The sequence below is a fragment of the Cyprinus carpio genome, chromosome A5 (genome assembly GCF_018340385.1).
Source record: "Cyprinus carpio isolate SPL01 chromosome A5, ASM1834038v1, whole genome shotgun sequence".
In the NCBI taxonomy this organism is placed as follows: Eukaryota; Metazoa; Chordata; class Actinopteri; order Cypriniformes; family Cyprinidae; genus Cyprinus; species Cyprinus carpio.
This window is the reverse complement of record NC_056576.1, coordinates 19,450,295-19,467,557: the sequence shown is the minus strand read 5'-3', so window position 1 is coordinate 19,467,557 and position 17,263 is coordinate 19,450,295. Positions and strand designations below refer to the sequence as shown.

Genomic DNA, 17,263 nt, shown 5'->3' with positions numbered 1-17,263 from the left:
AGACAGAGACAAGAGAGAGAACAGTGTTGTGATAATTGTGATAACTCTGCTCACGGTGTGTCATGCTGCTCTCCACATACAAGTGAAGTTTAGTTACTTTCATGTCCATGCCTGATCGATGTATCGGCGCCACATACAAAAGCGTTGGCTGCAGGACGTTGTGCAAAGGGAATCAGTTGCGAGAAGAAGAAAAAATGCATGTGGTGCGCGTCTGTCAGCTCTGTGGACAGGAGTCGAATGTGTCTTTGGGGGACACACACAATAGCGTGAGAGTGTACAGTTGGTGAAGAGTGCGGGTGAGTCCGCGATGATCTACAGACTGACAGAGGATCATATGAAAAATATAACAAGCACAAGGTAGGGTACAGAGGACTCTGTTATATTTACGGTGCGCGGACACAGGTGGGAACACGCAGTGTTTGTGTATGGTAACGAAAGGGAGGAAAAGATAAACGCGGTGTAAGGCATGAATTCATGTTTATGAGCCTGTAGTCAAGTCCAGCTTTGTCAAGTCCAATCAAGTCCAAGTCCAAAAGTGTCGAGTCCAAGTCAATGTCCAATCCAAAATTGTCAATCCCAAGGCAACCGCCAAGTCCAAAAGTTTGAGTCCAAGGCAAGTCCAAGTCCAAAAACTTTGAGTCAAGTCAAGACCGAGTACAAATGAGAGAGAACAAAAAAGATCCTCTTGAAGTACCACAGATACTTAACTAATGTATGTGATGACGAGAGACAGCTTTTTCAGATTTTTCCTCATTCTATAAAACATAATTTTACATTATGAATTTTCTAATGATCCAAATAACTGCATGTGCAAAGCTAACCATCTCGTTAGACAGGCTCCTCCAAACCATAGATCCTGGAGGGCCAATGCCAGGCTGGAGTGTAGCTCAAAACTGGCCCTATGCAGCTATCTGGCATGGTCTCTAAGTGTGTCTCATAGTAAGAGCGTGATTAGCTGGTTCAAGGTGTGTTTAATTAGGTTGGAGTCTAACTCCCTAAAGTACACATGTGTCGTGCCCCCTCTAAGCGAGACCGGCGCGTAGTTCTGGATGCTGATAGAGTCAAACATAGCTCATGTATAATATGTGTCACTATTAGTTTACATATCCATTACTTTTATAATTGTGTACTGTTTGCGACATTATGTCTTGTGGTCCCAAAAATTAAAATGGACTTGATGCCCTTGGCCGCAGCACCCACACATGCAAAGGGGGGGGCTCAGGAATAGACAGTTAAGGCTAGAAGGATACTTTGGCTCTAACTGGCATGTCCATAAATACAGCAAAATTTGTCATAAACTGTTCTAGCAGGGCTTGCTAACTCGTCCGAACTCTGTCGGAAACAATCGACTACTTGAGCTTGTATTAACCATAATGGGTATAAACGCCCTACGTTGGTCATACACAACAATAACATTGGTCTTCAGCTACTTGCTCTGAGTACATCATCGGTTTATTCAAAAAAACGACTTTTGAAAAGTTTTAAAAACAATTTATGAAAAAACTCCTCTGATACTATTTGCACTTGAAAAATCAAAGAGGCCCTTTTTTGGGGTAGCGTATGGTAATCATTTAAAATGTGTGTGGACCTGTATAAATGCCGACAAGCAATTAAAACAGGCGAGGGGGTGTTGGCCCACGAGGTAGGTAAACCAGAAAAATTAACATAGGGGCAACGTCATGCGAAAAAGGTTGCCGACCCCTGGCATACGAGATAACATCACAAATATATCTTCGCTAGAGACAAATCTTGTACTTCGACCCCCTTACATCAACTTAAAACTTAATGTGTATGTATTCATAAGTTGTATGATTATGTTCAACTTAAAGAGGACATCTGATTCAAATTTTTCACTTTTCTTTTTTCAGCCTTTTTTTTTTTTTGCATTTAGTTAGGTATCTGGCATGTCTACCACGTCTCAAAAAAACTGAAAAGAAAACCAAAGCCCGTTTTGTTTCTAGGTCTGTAGGCATAACTGAATCTGAAAACGGTGTCATCCAGCGAGCGATTTCATTTTGCAGCTGGTTTTCTACAGTCCGTGGCCAAAAGTTTGAGAATTACATAAATATATTAGTTTTCAAAAAGTTGGCTGCTAAACTGCTTTTAGATCTTTGTTTCGGGTGTGTTCTTCTGTGATGTACTGAATATATTATACCGAGCACTTCATATGTTTCCAAGGCTTTTATCGGACATTCAACATGTACATTTTATGCAAAGAGTCAGTATTGGCAGTGTGGCCCTTCTCTTTTTCAGGACCTCTGCAATTCGACTGGGCATGCTCTCAATCAACTTTTTGGGCCAAATCCTGACTGATAGCAACCCATTCTTTCATAATACTTCTTTGAGTTTGTCATCAGAATTAGTGGGTTTTTGTTTGTCTCTACCTACACCTGACTCTCGTGAGGATTGACCCAAGCTTCTCAGGGGGATTAAGTGTCTGGGGAAGAGTTTCCAGGCCATGGACCCAAAAGTTCAACATTCTGGTCCCCGAGCCACTTTGTTATCACTTTTGTCCTTATGCACGGTGCTCCATCTGTGCTTTGAAATGAATGGCATTGCTTCTTCACCAAACTGTTGTGTGTGGATCTTGAGGGGGCAGAGAATGAGTTCCCAGGAACCATAGGTTGTTTGGAAGAAGTTTGCTGTTAGTTGTGTCGTGGTTTGTTTCCTGGTTGTGTACCCTTCTTTTAGTCATGGCTTTGTCGCGTTTTTGGGCCAGAATTGTGAGTTGAGCCCCACTCCTGTGGATGAGAAGACTAACCACCACCCATTATGGTGTGCAGGACTGCGTTAACTGTTGGCATGACCACAGGACTGATTGTGTAGCGTGCATTCACCTTTATACTCTTCTCTGCTGACAAGCCTTTTTCTCCAGATGCCCAAACAAAAGAGAATAAATCAAGACAATGAAGGCTAACAAAAAAAACCAAACAATCCGTAAAGGGGCTTCACTCGGAAATATGACTTTGCCCCAGGTTTCTCAGCAGTTCCCATTTCACTATACTTTTCTGCAGAAGATCAATCTATCCCTGATGTTTTTTTTTGATAGAATGGCTTCTTTGCCTGAACCCTTCTGACGATACCGTCCATCCTTCCCAAAAGTTCTTAGCCTCACTTGTGCTTTGTCCGTTATGTGCTCACACGCGTGCCTGCTGCCATTCCTGGAGCACAGCGTCTGCATCTGGTGGGCAACTACGATCCCGCAGCGGGAACGTCACTGTCTTTAATGAGACCGTCCTGGCGCTTGCTGGACTTTCTTTGGACGCCCTGAAAGCCTTCTTGTACAAGAATTGAACCTCATTTCCTTGAATGTCTTGATGAACCTAGTAGAAGTTGTGGATTTTTACGTGCAATCTTAGTTAGGCCCCAATATGCCTTGCCCTGTGAAGCCATTTTTATGCAATGTCAATGATGGCTGGATTAACGCTTTTCTTTGCAGGTCCACCCTGGTGTTAACAATGGAAACAACAGATTTTAAAAATCACCCTTCTTTTACATGTCCAAGTTCAGCCATTCTACCCCGATCAGCCTTACATAATTGACTCTCCAGCCTTGGCTCGTCGTCAACATTCCTCAACCTGAGGTAACAAGACAGCCACTGTAAATGATCTCCGCAGGTTTCCCTTTAAACGAACACGAACTGACAATGCAGTGGACAGGGTTTATTTTTTGGGATTAAGGTTCATTTCATATGGCACGGAATAGGTGACTATGCAATTCAATCTGATCCACATCTTCATAACCTCTGTGACGTAATAGGCATAACTTGCCTATTGCATAAAACTTAAGCAGTCAATGTTTTCCCATCTCCAATTACTTATGGCTCTCGCGGTACGCCGATTCCGTAGTCAAAACGTTGTTTGTTGTTGGCCACGATGTACATAGATAGCTATGCACGCTTTGAATAAGACCACCGTTAAGGCTGGACTGTGATATTTTCTTATTGCATTGTTCTTGGTTTATGGCATTATATCCAATGGCTCCAAGCCAATATACCCGGTAGCTCGTCCTGTAAGTATTACCTTTCCATTACTTTTTTAGCAGTTCGCGTTGGCCACACCTCGCTGCAATGAAGTGGATCCTGGTCATGCAAAACGTTTTCCTTCGTATTAAAGTCTACTGAATGTCTATTCAGTCAAGGAGCAGTGACGTGGACTTTTCTGTGTGAATCATGTTTATATTTGTTTGGGTTCCATTTACAGCATAAGACCAGTAGTCGTAATATACATTAAACTGACTGCCAAACACAGATCTACTTATACCACAGGCAATGTTCTTCTCTTCGGTTGTTTAACATTTTCAGCAGACATAACCGACTGTTTTAAGTTACACTTCTTTTTTTTTTTTTTATTATTAAACATTTTTGATTTAGTCCAGTGGCGATTTACACTAGAGCCGGAGGCGTCCTGCCCCGTATACATAGAAACAGAAGAGAAAAACACAACCATGGTGTTGACATACAATGTGACAAAACAATAATTAAACGGGATATCAGGTACATCTCAGGATTATCAATAACGTTGTGTGTTTTTTTGTTGACATAACCAGATGTGTACTTAACCACTGAGTAGTTTTTTAAATCTGATAACTGTTTTTAAAACAAATGAATATAATTAATATGTTATCATGCATACTCTCGTAGACTGCAAGGGTCGATATCGTTGTCTATCTTGGTCCGATATGGACAATCAATAACCGATAACATAGTTTTGTTTTGTGCAGATGCTATCCGAGCACAAGCATGTTAAGTCACAAAGTGCCCTATTCTGGAAAAGGGGCAGGGAAACAGCAGTCTCTTTGTTGCATTCATGATATGGAGTCAATAGCTAGCCCATATTGTAGCATTTCATGTTCTTTTGCTTCCACTCAAAATGGGCATATCTTCAAATGGTATAGATACCAGTTTCTAATGGGGTATTTTGTCGTCATGTGCGAATAAAAACAAAAAAATGTTTTGAATTTTTAAAAATGTTTATTTTATCGGAATGGTACCAAACTTTTGGACACGAAAAAAAAAAAACAGCACTGTGCAAAAATGGATGCAAACAGACAGACACCACACATATACTTGTATATGTGATTCAGGGGAATCTTCATAGGCATAATGTGTCTGATTATACTGTACAAAACTGTATTTTCTATCCCATTTACCCTAAACTTACCCCTCACAGAAAAAGACATACTGGCAAAAAAAAAAAAAAAAAAAGTTTTAGTATGTATATTTTTTAGCCATTTGGTAAATGTAAATATTGGTAACTACACATAAACATTTGTGGTCGTCATAAACCACGGATTCAAGTCAAAAACACACGTACAGAGACAGAGTTTGAGACTGTTTACCAGTAAGTGACTCAAGTTTTTGATCAAGCATTCCTTTTTGGTTACACTTTATTTTACAGTGTCCTTGTTCCAGTGTAATTATACATATAAGTATTGATTAATTTTTAATTAACTACATGTACTTACCACATGGTTAGGGTTATGATTAGGGTTACTTGGCATGTAATTATGCATAATTAATTGTTTGTTTTATAATAGTAAATACATGTACTGTGTAACAAGGACACCTTAAGTAAGGTTAGGGGCAGGTTGACAGATGTAATTGCATGATGGCATTTTCAAAACATACATAAAATGTAAAAACATGTATGTACACAATAAGTGCAATTTATCAAATGACTAATTTTAAATAAGTAACATAGTAGTTAAGGACAGCTAATATAAAGGGGGTCCTATATTGAATTTGTATAGAATTAAATGGTACATAATTTAGATGGTAATATTGTTTAGTAACATGGAAACCCCTCAAGATATACCAAATAATAAAGAAAAAAAAAAAACATTATTGAGATTCTGGAGAGTCACCAAAAGCAAAAATATGAGATAAGTCTCTTGAACAGTAGGATCTCCTCACTGTAACTCAGTATCCCTGGGAAGTAACAGACAAGATATGTTAGTACAGAAGAGACTTAGACTCAGTATTAGTTTTCATTTTACTAGCAAGTTATACACACCGTACCAACTATTTTTATTGATTAAAATGCCCACTGTCACATACTTGACCAGCTAAGCAAAATGAAAAAGTCTGTAGTTTTCAATAAAGCATGTTGTTGTTTTTAAATTAGTAGTAAATAATTTATATTTAGCATAACTACATTTCAAGAGTGCACGTTTAAAAAAAAAAAAGTTGAAATGATTATAATATTTAATATTATATTTAACAGTTTAGACTTGATTTTCCTAGTTTCAGACCACTGAGGTTAAATAGTTTATAGTGGAACATATTCTGGTTGCTTTGTTCCTTTTTCATTCTGCTAGATTTACTTGTTTGGTTGTGGTTTGTTTAGTGTAAATTAAAATACCTTTTGGAATAAAACTGACTACCACCTTGATTATAGCACTTACATTATCATCACCACTAAATCATTTACCTGGTTTAGTGCCACATTGACCACTGTAGAGTCTAAGTTGCTGGTGGCTTTGCAGGCAAATCCTGAGATAAAGATGGAAATGATGAACTGAAGGATGGAGAACACCAGCAATATTCCAAGGATCCCCAAATCAAGTTTCTAAAAAATTCATTTAAAAATATATATATAAAAAAAAAAAAAACAAAAATATATATATATATATAATATATATATATATATATATATATATATATATAATATATATATATATCTATCTAATATATATATATGTATATGAAAGTAGTTTCCAAATAATATCTGTTACACATAATATCAGTTATATTAACTGATTTTTTCTAAATACTATTACTTTACATTAAATACTATTACATACATGTCTGTAAAAGTAATGGATAAATCTACTCTTTTTTTTTTTTTTTTTTTTGTACTTTGTACTCTATAAGGAGACACTAGAAGGAACATTTGGGACATAGTGCACGAGTTACATGGACTATTTTTTAACTATTATGATACTTTTGTGGTGCCATTCATTTTGAAGCATGAAATCTCAAGTGCCATCTAACTGTATGGAAAGAAGTGACCAGCACAGTCTTTATAGTAAAAAAAAAAAAAAAGTTTCAATTACTAAATAATGACATAATTGTCATTGTTGGATTAAGTATTAATTTAAATTAATAAAACTGCAATAAAAAAATACTAATTGAAACAGATCACATTAATATAGTACTGCACATTGTACATTGAGTACCTTAAATTTTAAACATGTGTACTCAGAAGAATATTCATAACTGCATCTGTGAAAAGGCTCTGAAATGAGTCGTAACTCTATGCCCATCAGAAGAATGGTGAGTGCTGCAGTTATGGCACTGATCACATTCATTACAAGAGAGGCTTTCACCTACAGGAAGAGAAGCAGAAACATAAAAGGTGACATAATAATAGTAATGGTGTACACATGTAAAATGTTCTGAACTATGTAAATTGATAATAAGTCAGAGGTCTTTTTAGTCCACATCCTTTTAAATAATTTCAGACTACCATGGTATGAGTGTTTAAAGTCCTGTGGTTTGTTTTTTGTTGTTTATGCAAATATACCAGTGTGGCTAAAAGCCCCTATGAGATTTTTATTATTATTATTATTATTATTATTATTATTATTATTATTGGTCCCTAAATATATGGCAATTGAAAGATTATTTATTTTTTCTTGAATATTTGAACAATAGTTGACAGAGAGAGTTTGAGACTGTTTACCAGTAAGTGACCTGAGTTTTGATCAAGCATTCCTTTTGGTTACACTTTAGGTGTCTTTGTTCCAGTGTAATTATGCATATTAGTATACTGATTCATATTAATTAACTACATGTACTTACTACATGGTTAGGGTTAGGATTAGGGCTTGGTTTGGGGGGAGGGGGTGGTTATAGTTTTCATTAAAAATCATGTAAATATAAATGCAGCATATATATAGGAAAAAGTTAGGAAAGTGCTGTGGTTTTTGTTGCTGCCGTATTTGTTTAGTGGTGGAAATAAAATCACTATGCCCTTTTACCTTGTAGCCCCACTGTGCCCTACTACATGCAGTCTTTACTCAGTGAACAGATGATTAAAGGGGTTTAAGTTGCAAAACAAAGTAATGTGAATTAGTGTATGAATATATTGCAAACAATGCAACAGAAGAGTTCTCACCCACTGACTTCAGCACTTTATATTGTACATACCACACACAGATGAAGTTTTATTCTGCGCAGCAACAGACAGAGAGCCATCACCAATGTACTGAGAAAGAAACATTGAACATGTTAAAGTTAATTATGCAAATAAAAATTAGAAGCTATAAAGCAAAGCCATTAAATGAAACTTACAATAAGGGATCCCCAGTAGGTGATGCCGCCAGTAACAACAGAAATATTAGGGTATCGGTAATTGTACTCATCAGTGCGTACAATACCAAATAAGAAAACCATCATTCCAGTCATTATCTGGACAGTCTAGACAGGACAGATATGGGTCAAATGTTTGTTTGTTTGTTTTCTAATGGCATATCATTCATGTTTGGATACACACACACACACAAAGGGAAGCTACAGTATACAGGTAGTAATGTTTTATGCACTACAGTCTTAAAGCAATCCAACGGGGAAATCTCTTCACTTATGACAATATTAACTTTTTTTTTTTTTAACACGGAAGAAAATTAGATAATAAAAGTATTCCGAAATCATTCATAATTATAATTCATCATTAAACACATTACCCCTAGTGCCTTCGGTTGTGCTTTGAAAAATTGTTAAGAGCCGTATTATGATATGCCCCTCTGGTCTGCTGTCCATCATCAAAAATAGTATCTTGTGCCACCTGTGGATTTACTTGGATGATAACTGTAGCTTTGTCATTTGAGATGACCTTGCTGCTCTCCATTCTAGTTTTCACCTGTAAATGAGCATTAAATTTCTGCTTTTCACAACTCATTTAATGTTGTTGTTGTTGTTGTTGTTTTTTCCTGTTTCTCCGGTACAGTCTATTTGCATTTACAGTATATCTAAAGCATGAGCTGATGCTCTTACTGTATCTAGAGTGACTTACAAAACTGTGATACTGCCGGGGTTTCTCAAACTAGAACATTTCAAAGACATTTTTATTTTGCTCTGCAATAAAAAAGAAGCAAAAAAAGAGACTGCACAGCTAAAAATTTTGTTACTCTAACATATACTTATATCATAATCATTTGATAATAATAATCATAATATTTTTGGCAAGGGTATGTACCAAACTGTGTGCACGTATATATGTATATATTAAAATAATTGTAGATGTTAACAGCTGCATAAAATATTTTACCTGAAATGAAATGAGTTGTGTTGATGGATGTCTGATCGCTCTACTGGTGTATCTGTGTGTGTGTGTGTGTGTGTGGGCTGTAAAGAACCACTAAGGAGGAGCTTGTGTCATATGAGCTCGCTTTGTACTTTTAAGGATTATGTAACATTCTTCCTCCTACAATTTAAAGGGCTTTATATATACTCCGTAAAAAAAAATAATAATAAACAAAAACCTCTGTCTTAAATTTTTTGTTATCTTTTTTTTTTTGTTATTCCTTTTTGTTGTCTGTACAATTTATAAAAAAATTAGTTATGCCTACAAAGAAAAAAAAAATTTTTTTACAGTTCACGGAACCATAAATTATGGCCATTGATTGAGGACAAAAATATCTCTTATTAAAATCAGACGTGTTTGTGTTCAAAACACACACACAATAATCCTGTAGCTGACCACTCATTTATCAGTAAAAATGAAAGGCTTAAATCATTAATAAATTCAATTCAAACAGGACTTACATCTTTGTATGGCTTATTCAATTATCAAAACTCAATCAATCTGAAATACCAGCTGTGAGCGATGACTGTAACATTAATTAGAGGGACACTGGAGCCTGAGCTGGCTCTAGGCATAGGCAGGATGAGCCCACCCAATGTGAATTTAGGCAAAGATAGAAGTGCTAATTTATTATTTACGATTTGTGCATTGATTAAAAGCAATGGGGCAGGCTGTTTGTCATTTTGTCCACCCCTAAAAATGGCTCATTCAAGAAAATGAATCTATCTATCTATCTATCTACTGTATCTATCTATCTATCTATCTATTCTTATTTAAACAAAAAAAAAAAAAACAGCAAAAGCAGTAATATTGAGAAATATTTTTACTATTTAAAATAACTGCTTTCTATTTGAATATATTTTAAAGTATAATTTATTACTGTGATCAAAGCTAAATTTTCAGCATCTTTACTCCAGTCCTCCAGTGTCACGTGATCATTCAGAATCATCTATCTGGCAGAGCTGAGACTTAGCACCAAACCTTAGAAATAAAAAATAATTTGATGATGACAGCTCTCTCTCTTTCTGTGTATGTGTGTGCGTCTGCGCGCGTGTTTGGTAATGCAAAAAAAAAAAAAAAACCTTGCTCCTGTTCTTATTTTATATGACATGGTTTTCAGAGCTGTTCATATTACAGTGGCCCTAAAGAAAGAAAGAAAGAAAGATATAATTATATAATGGGACAAATAATAGCAATTTAATAACTAAAAACAAAATACTACACAATAAACATGAAAGCAAAATATTGCACATTGTGCATATACATACCTCACACATAAAGTTGGATCATCCATTGATATTAAAGCTAATTGTATGCCCATCAGAAGAATGGCTATCCCTGCAGTTACAGCACTGAACACATTCATTCCGAGAGAGGCTTTCATCCTACAATAACAGAATCTACTAGTTTCAGACCACTGGAAGTATTTTTGTAAATTTGGATGTAAATTTATTGATAATTAAATTCAAAGTAAATTTCAATTTACAAAATAAATGCATGCACAAAATTTCATCTTATATCCATGTTTTAATTCAATCCTTCAATCTACATAGGAATGCGTTGAAGATTTAAAAGCAAAATAATCAATTTGGACTAGATAATGTTGGGAAAACATATCAAATTTCGATATACATTGGGCAAAACATTGGAAAGCAAAAACTGTTACAACCATCCAGTTTTCTTGGACCTTTTACCACCAGCCTAAAGCTACAGTGTGACAACCAATTTTTGCTATTATGATGTCTTTTTTAAATGCATTAAAAACAAATGTTTTTTTCTGATAAAACAGAATTATAATGTGTTGAATTGGTGAGGAATATGTACATACCACATATGGATGACATTTATTCTGTGCAGCAACAGACAGAGAGCCAGCACTGATGTACTGAGGAAGAAACAAAGGACACTTAAAAGGTAATTCTATACATTTTAAAGAGAAGCAATAAAGCAAAACCATTAAATGAAACTTACAATAAGGGATCCCCAGTACGTTATGCCACTACAATCAAGAATTGCTGAATAATTGTAAACAATGGTGGTAAGTACAATACCAAGTATGAAGACCATGGCTCCAATCATTATCTGGACAGTCTAGAGGGCAGATATACAGGTAGGTAAGGTATTTTATTCATGAAATGTATGTTTGGATACAGTGATGTAGAATAAATGAAATACCCAGTACATTCCCTAAATGGTTGGTTATCATTATTATTCATCATTAATTTACCCCAGTGCCTTTGGTTGTGTTTTGAAAAACTGTTTAAGAACTGTAGTGATTTTTTCCTCCGGCCTCATGTCCATCAACAAAAATAACGGTGTCTTGTGTCACCCATGGATTTACATCAATGACAACTGCAGTTTTGTCAGTTGAGATGACCTCGCTGCTTTCCATTCTTTGGATTTCTGTAGTAAACATGTTTATCATGTTACTCTTGATCAAAGTTCAATAAAAAATCTGAGCAATGTACTTTGCATACAGGAGAAATGAGTATTTAGAGAGTATAAATACAGAATAATAATAATAAATACAATAACTTTTAATAATAAAAAAAAAAAAATGGTAGCAACATTTAAGGTTTTACAGATTGATTTAAAAAAAAAAAAAAAAAAATGTACTGATTTAATATTAAAATACCAACCTAATGAAGTACTAAAATCTGTTTTATATTTTTGTAATACACTAACAACCAATAAAACACAGATGGTAATGAGAAAGCCACAAGCCACAGCTCATCACAAGTAACTTTTTCCACAAGTTGAGATATATATTAATATATAGTAGGTGCACAACACTATCATGGACACTAAAATAATGTGATAAACATTAATTTAACAACATGAGATGTAACATAAAACCCTAATGTAAGAAGAATTAAGAAGAAACATAATTTCAGTGTAAAAACATTGAATGTAAGCTGTCACACAGGCAATTCTTTTTCACTTCCATAAATTGGACAATTAGTAACTTCAAAAATACATTAAAAATCAATTTTTCACTTCCATAAATTGGACAATTAGTTACTGCAAAGCTACATGAAATGTCCTGTTACATTTATTACAGTTTTTCATTGTATATAAGGGAACCTTTTTGAATGTTTTTTTTTTTCAATCAATATTTATATATATATATATATATATATATATATATTTCGTCCTTGAACCCCTGGCTATTTTCCATATGTTAATCTTTTGTATTCCCTAAGCAAGTGTTTAATTTAAAAAAAAATAATGAATCTAAATTGTTACGAGAGTGTCAGAGAGTGTTTTATGCTTATGGTCGCTGCTGAGGATCACTGAAAAAATAAAATTGATTCCTTTTGTTGTTGTTGTTGTTTTTGTTTGTTTGTTTTTTTAACGCCTTTTTGTGTCCTATGGCAAACAAAGTAAATATTGGCTACATGATAAGTAATGTTTAAACGATTGCAGAAATGTTATTTATTTTAAGGGTTTAAAGTGTAAACATGTATCTTCAAAACAAGTTGGCAGCAGAAATCACACAGAACAGAACGATATGTTATTATTTCTATTTCATATATAAGTAAATGAGTACCTTTCAGACGTCTATGCAAACTTAAGTTTTGTAGAACCACATTTTAACATAAAATACATACGAATTCTCATGAGATCACGTTGGACTGCTCTAGTGTCGCAGCAAACAAGTTGAAGGTGGTTTTACCATGGAACATTTGTGGTTGCCTATATTTTCCTTTTCAGACTGCCAGCTGTACATTTGCTGGTTTGGTGTGCTATGTGAACAGTTTAACTATAACTATTTAACTATAAAGCCCTAACATGAGCAGACTTTTCACTTTTGCAACATCAGTAAAATGTTTCTTTCCTGTTTTTAGCATTGACCAAACTGGAATCAAGCATAATACATACTAGATAAGAATATTAGCAACAAACACGATGCCATATTTTGATCAATATCTATTTCAAGGTACAGAATTAAAACCTCACTGGGCAGAAACATTGAGAACGGATGCAGAAGATGAACTGATTACAAACCACAAACACTCACAAATTACATGTTTTCTTGTCATGCACAGAGACAGCATCTTGTTCATTAAACAGAATCCTGGTTTTAATGGATATTAAACTCAGAATTCTGATTCCAGACATCTCTATAAAAAATCTAGCAATGAAACTTTTCAGCTTAAACTTTTTAATTGTTACAAAAAAAAAGATACAAAAAAGTAAATAATTAAGTAAAGTGATGCTCTATTAAATAAAAAAATTAAATATCATCAGGAGGTCTCAAAACAAACATAAACACAGAACATAATCTGTTTACACATTAAAACAAAAAAAATATAGGTTTTAGAGATACTGCCCCCAGATGGCACATTTAGATAATGCAAATATTTACCTTGTTTATTTAAAAAAATATATAAATATATAAATATTTAACAAAAATACATAAATAAATCTTGCTCCAGTTCTCTTTTTTATATGACATGCTGTTCATGTAAATACTGTTCCTGATGAAAGTGGGAGACTGCATCATATGTTATATTCATAAATGTTCCTGAAACAAATGACTCAGTGTTTATGTAATAGTTTATTGTTGTTGTTCATTACTATCAACACAAGGCTTCTCGCTTCTGCGACACAAATCAATCTAAATGAGGACTGAGAGTCTGGCTTTCTTAATAAGCTCTACAGACCTATAGACTCTCATCAATGATCCAGTCAATTGTGAACAGACACACACACACACACACACACACACACACACACACACACACACAGAGAGAGAGAGAGTGAGAGAGAGAGAGAGAGATGCATTAGCAGTACATATAAAACAGGAAAGCATAATTCAGGTAGATGTACTAAAAAAAAGAAGCACACACACTGAATTGTATTTGCAGAGGTAGAAATTAAAGGTATCCAAAAACATTTTGCCCAATGAAGAAATGTGAGGTGAGAAAGGTCCAGGGCAACCCTCAAAAGACTAAATACTATAGATAAAGTTTTTTTTTTTTTTTTTTTTTTTTTTGCAACATAATATGTACACTCCTTTTTTCAGCTCATTTTCATGTTTTACATTGTTTTTCTTTCTCTTGTTTTTTTCTTAACAAGTATCTCCAGTATTTGTAATTGCCAATGTTAGTCCTTTTATATCTAAAAAAAAAATAATTATAATAAAAATTAAACAGATTCACACTCTTAAGTTTTGTTACCCACCTGTAAAAAAAAGCACTGCCTCTTTCCTCCCCCCTTAAATATCTCACATAGTCCTGCAAAAATCAAATGAGTAATTTTGTATTGGGACCTAATGACCTCTCTCCAACGATGAATTAGTATGTCTCTCTTATGAGCACTGATCTGGATTAGGGTGACAGCTGTGCCTCACTGTGTCTCCTTTTCAGTCTTTGCTTTTCCATGCCTTTGCAATCTTGAATTAATAATAGCCAAGCACTGACCACTCAAAATATAGTTCTGGGCCAGTGGTGTGTGGAGATTCTAAGAAATCCACATGGTGATAGAGATTCTTAGAAGAAGTCCACATATTTAAATTAAACCCAAGTGTTGTTGAGAGATTCTGAGAAGTCACGTACTCAGAATGTGTTCTATTTATAATGATAAGTTTCATTTCAAAAGTTAAAAAAATTATATTTCATGGTAATGATCTGTCTCATATATATTAATAGGTTTCATTTTTATATTCAAAAATGTTTTTGGTAAACTTTATGGTATATTCCATATGTAATTTCACAGTATTTCTAACTCCGTAGTCAGCTGAGTCTGTTTTGCATATGAAGTTGAACTGCACGTATTGTTCTTTTATATCAATATTTCTTAGAATTATCAGTATGATACTTTGAATCTAAAAGAGGAAGAAGTCCAAAATCGAGACATTGACTAGACTATTTTTAAAGGTCAGGTGTTATTAGTGATAGCCAGATGACGACTTATGTCTAGAACAACAGTATATAAGATAGACTCTGCAAAATAGAATGGGGTTTTTGACTTTCTGAGACTCTGGTCTCTCTATCTTTTCAGCTCACTTCCTCTTCTTTGGCTTCACTCGACAACTATTAGACTCAGACTTAAAACTCTTACAGGTTTTTATTCAAATTCAGATACCTTGAAATTCACATACTTTGATACTCTGATACTTTGATATTTTAATATTTTAATACTTAATATTTTGGTACTTTTGATTCGAACAGAATAATTGTTTATGTTTTAATTACAATTGTATTAATGTTTTTGATTAATACTGGTTGGGTTCAATCCATCATAAATGGATTGTTATTAAAAATGTACTAACATTGGATTTACATTTTCTATATTTGAAGGTTGTTTACTATTATCCAGAACTTTATTTCCAAGTTATGATTTGTGGTTTCTGTTCTCTATATTCTTTTTAATAAATTTACATATTATTACACCTTGACCGTCTGAATTGGATTCAATTTTGCATCAGCCAGAAAATGCAAGAATTTGAGCAGATCGATACCACCCATGAAGTGGCTTTGTGTCCTCACAATCGATTCTCTGCTGACTTCCACAGAAGACATGATGGATGTTTTGTTATTGTTGTTGCTGTTGTTGTTTTTTTGAGGAAAGCAAAGTCATGTCAAAATCATGTAAAAATTCTGAGGAGGATCACTTTTAACTTGTTTCATGCACCTAAATTTTCCTAAAAGGACCAGTGTTGTATAAATAAATCCTTTTTTTTTTAAAGTATTGATCATTTTCAATATTTTTGTAATATTTCTATCACAGAACATTCTGAAAGTGTGTACACAGCTCATACAATTTCAAAAATAAAGAAGACAATGTTGTCAATTGGATGCAACAATGTTTGATTTTGCATGCTGAGAGACTAAAAATAGAGTTTTATTTAATGTGATTATCTATAAATTATGTAACATTTGATTATGACATTCAACACTTTTTCAAACACTTTTTTGGAAGTATGACATTTAAAAATACTGTAGATGAATGTCTTTGGATTTGTTTGATAATCTAAGTGTTTAAATATCCTGGCACCCCCCTGTGGTGTGTATTTGAGCAGCACAGGAAATGAAGCAGATGAACAGTTTATTTAGCAGCACTGTAGCTGTTTGAACACAAATTATGGCTTATAACGACAAAAAAAAAAAAAAAAAAAAAACATTATTTTTGTTAAACTAACACATTGTCAATTTCCAAGCACCCTGCGTAGAAACAGAAAGAGAGTGTCCGTATCCACAAATGATCCATCTTATCTACCACAATCAATACAATGACTACACTGAGGCACAAAGAACAGTTAATGGTGAGCTAACATTACAGGTGTTCTCTCTTCATCTTCTTCTTCTTCTTCTTTTTAATTTACACACACACACACACACACACACACACACACACACACACACACACACACACACACACACACACACAGACACACAAACATGCACACTGTCTAATACTCTGTGCATGCTTTAAATTCCTATTTTTAACAATTGGAGGAGAGTGGCTCCCTCGGCCTCCTTCCCCATAAAACTATTGCTTCACTTAATAGCATGTTATTTAGTGTTCTGTGTGTGTGTGTGTGTGTGTGTGTGTGCGTGTGTGTGTGTGTGTTTACAAATAAATACAGACTGCTGTGAAAACGCAGATGCAGCAGTTCTTAAGGGGATGAGAAATGTAATTTCTCATTTTGATTGTGCTGTGTCAGGGTGTTGGACATGCACATGCACCATAAACAAAGGGCGAGAGGGAGAAAGGCATAAAAAATAGGATTCATACCCACATAAGAGGATAAGTGATTGATAAAACATTATCTTCAGCATATGACCTTTTTGTAGGTTAGAGCATTAGTGCTATTACTGAGAACAATGCAAACAGTTCCTCTGTTTAATACAGAGGGGAGGGCAAAGGACAACATTCAGTATCCAGTGCACACACAGTATATTTCGGCATAACCAGACTAAAATGAAGAGGGATGACAACCTTTCAAA

The 17,263-nt window shown here is 34.5% G+C and overlaps 1 long non-coding RNA gene across 2 annotated transcripts; it reads right to left on the bottom strand.

Annotated features, from left to right (window-relative positions):
- Positions 1-5,892: 5,892 nt before the first annotated feature.
- Positions 5,893-8,199, bottom strand: LOC122145046. 2 transcript variants are annotated; one of them, XR_006160061.1, is made up of 3 exons: positions 7,180-8,135; positions 6,432-6,569; positions 5,893-5,929 (listed from the first exon to the last, which is right to left on the bottom strand). It is a non-coding gene; the product is annotated as an uncharacterized LOC122145046 (long non-coding RNA). The 2 variants fall into 2 exon arrangements; XR_006160060.1 differs by lacking the exon at positions 5,893-5,929 and adding an exon at positions 8,153-8,199 and having other exon boundaries at positions 6,216-6,569; positions 7,180-7,329.
- Positions 8,200-17,263: the final 9,064 nt, after the last annotated feature.